We start from the raw sequence: 3514 nt of genomic DNA, 5'->3' as shown, positions 1-3514 counted from the left end.
CAAACATAGTGTAACGGCTGGTGAGGAAAGACGCTCCTCATTCGGGTTCTTTGGTCTTAGTCAATGTAGGTCGCTCTCCAGGAAAAGAAAAAGGGGTGTGAGGGTTCTAAGGAACAAACATACACGGCAAACACCCCGAGCAGAGGGGGCTGGTGTGGAATATTACTGGAAGGGAGGAGGCGTCCCAAGATGGGGTGTGTGAAATGGATAATGTAAGCTGGATAAAACATACATAAATAGGATAGTCTATTTATGTATATTTTATCCAGCTTACATTATCCATTTCACACACCCTATCTTGGGACGCCTCCTTCCTCCCAGTCTTACCCCCCTTTGTGCTTGTTCCCCTCCTTGTGAGGGCTAAGTCTGGACATCATGTGGCTGATGCCACATGTCAGGACCTTCAGGGCCGGATTTGTACTTTTTACGGCCCAAGGCCCACTATCCCCAGCCGCCACTGGACCAACAGCGTCCTAAATCCCTCCCCCATCCCCCCAACACGGCAGGGATTAGATCGTAGGCTCCTCTGAGGACAGTTAGTGAAGTGATTGCAGGGATTACATTATAAGCTCCTATGAGGACAGTTAGTGACATGATGGCAGGGATTAGATTGTAAACTCCTTGGCGAGTGGCACATTCCGTGAGTGACAGGCAGCTCAAAATAATCACTGTAAGTGCCCTTTCATCCCCTGACTGCCAGATCTGGATGTTGGTAGCCGCCCACCACTATGTACAAACTCTGTGTAGCAGGAGAAATGTTCAGCAGGCTAACTGCTACTGCTGCCCACAGCCCGCCCCTTGCTTTCCTGGTGCCCTAGGCCATGGCCTATGTGGTCTTGCCTGAAATCCGGCCATGAGGACCTTACTGCTGTTTTTCAAGAGTGAGACCATCACTACCCTCTCTGGGTACCTGAGTGGAGTCGGTTTTGTGCCTCTCCACCTGGTTCCAGTGGTTGGTTGCTTCCAATGCAACCTCCCTTTGTGAGAATGCATTCCTTTCACCTGATTTTCATTTTTACATACTTTGTGATGTATTGCACCATGTAGTCTCCCGTTGTCTGTGTTACTTCTTCGAGTGCATTGCCGAGTGCTGTAAAAACAGAGATTTGGGCGCAGCCAGCGCCACCATGGACCATAATAGGAATCACGGCAATAGCGGCGCTTACTGAGTAATTGGGCGCTGTCAAAGGACGGAGCACAAATAACTCTAAAAACACTGTAATTCGGCAGCCAGCAATAGGTGGAAGCCAAATTACGTCTTTCCCTCACTATCCATGGTGTGCTGGAGGGGGAATAGTAATTAACACCGCAGGGACTTTTGCAGGACCAGGGTGAGCCGTTGTTTCGGCTTTACCCTGCGCCCAAATCTCCTGGCAGCTTACTCATATGTATGTGCATTGCTCACCCTTCCACTATATATCCTTATGGTTGTCCTGTGTGTTCTCTGTTTCCAGTTACTGGAGAACTTATCCCAATACCCAGGAACCAAATCTCTCAAGCTGCTTCCATATAAGGTCATCAACTTCCAGCTCCGACTAGGCCACAGCCCATCCTCCGCCATTCGGGGCCAGCCGCGGACGCCGCTACGGGTGTCAGAATGAAAAAAAAAAGACATGCACTGTAAATAATAGATCTTACGCAGGCTTCCGGCTGCAGAGCCTGACAGCATCACGCAAACGCTCTTGTTGTTTATGAACCTTGCGCGGCAGCAGGCAGAGTTGATAACATCTGGCAATCTGCCTTCACTAATTTCTGCTGTTTGACTGTCTCTGTCATATTTAGGGCAAGCTGAACAGATGAGAGTGCGGAGCAGAAGAGAGGAAAGTTAATATTATATGACTGTAGAAAATCTGAGTCACAAGGCTGGCAATAAAACCAGCCCGGGCACGACACGGCAAACACAGGAGTGTCAATCTTCAGGAATTCAGAGCAGCAGAATTCTCGGATCAGCCGGGATCTATGGGCCGGAGAGTAAACTCAAACCCTCCTGCGTTATACAGAAGGCTCTATGCATGATGGGACTGTTAAAGCGTTAGCATATTTAAACGTAAAGGGGTATCCCGCTGCTGCCACAGATATAGATTGTTGCTGCACGAGTCTTTTTGCAATTTAACGTAAAGAAAAAAAACTCAGTTTCTTGCAGCTGTATGCCCCGTTCAGAGCTGCGACTAGGACTAGTCGGAGCATTGTGCACACGCAGCTGCCGTGTATCGTGCGGCCATGCCTGAGAGCATCCTGGGCATGCAGTTTGGAAAGAAACAGAACTATGCATGCCCAGGACACTCCCAGAGCAAGTCGTGAAAAAAAGGTGTTGAACATTTGGACACAGCCGGCAACGCCATAAGTCGTAATGTGAATTACGGCGACAGTGGACCTAAACCAGTATTTGGGCACCATCACACAGCGCAATTCGGGTGCCAGCAATAGCTGAAAGTTTTATTTACGTCTCACCCCAGTGTCAATGGCGGCATGGAGGGGGAAAAGCCATTAACGCCGCCAGGGCTTTTGCTGGACCAGGGTGAGCCATTTTTCAGCTTTAACCTGGGCCCAAATTTTCTGGCACCTTAAAGGTGAGCGTGGTATGGAGACTTCCATATTTATTTCCTTTTAAACAATACCAGTTGCCTGCCAGCCCTGCTGGTCTATTTGGCTTTATGGCCTAGTGCACACCAGAGCGGTTCTGCGGCGGTTTGCGATCCGCTTGTGGGTGCGGATCCGCTAGGGTAATGTATTTCAATGGGCTGGTGCACACCAGAGCGGGAGGCGTTTTGCAGAAACGCATACTCCCGGGCTGCTGCAGATTTTGGATTGCGGATGCGTTTCTGCCTCAATGTTAAGTATAGGAAAAACGCTAACCGCTCTGAAAAACGGCACTTGAGAGTGGTTTGCCAGGCGGTTTTTGTTACAGTAGCTGTTCAGTAACAGCTTTACTGTAACAATACATGAAATCTACTACACCAAAAACGCTTCCCAAAAAACGCAAAATGCTAGGTAAAATGCGACATAAAAATAAGAAAGCGTTTCAAAATCTGCTAGCATTTTGCGGATCTGCTAGCGGTTTCTGGTGTACACCAGGCCTTAGGGTCTGAATAGCACCAGAAAAAAAGCATGCAGCTAATCTTGTCAGATCTGCCAATGTCAGAAACACCTGATCTGCCACATGCTTGTCCAGGGTCTATGACTTAAAGTGGACCTGAACTCTTGCACAGGACAGAAGGAAAACAGAGGAAACCACGCTGTATGTATGTAGAGTTTAGCTTGTTTAAATACCCCTCATTTGTGTCCAATCTCAAATTGTAATTTGATCTTTCCCCTGTGTCACATGACTGCCACGGCAGAGATGTCAGATAAGCTCATTGGAAAGCACAGGCTGTTAACAATATGTCTGCTTCCATGAAAGCAGGAAGTAGAAACAGTGCAGATTTATTTTAGGATTTCTATTAGCTGTAACAAAGACATTTTTTTTTGTTTAAAGGTTATTATGCTGTTGCGTTTCTTTTAGCGCAGAGAGAAA

This window comes from Hyperolius riggenbachi, chromosome 5 (genome assembly GCF_040937935.1).
Source record: "Hyperolius riggenbachi isolate aHypRig1 chromosome 5, aHypRig1.pri, whole genome shotgun sequence".
NCBI lineage: Eukaryota > Metazoa > Chordata > Amphibia > Anura > Hyperoliidae > Hyperolius > Hyperolius riggenbachi.
Note: the sequence above shows the minus strand (reverse complement) of the source record.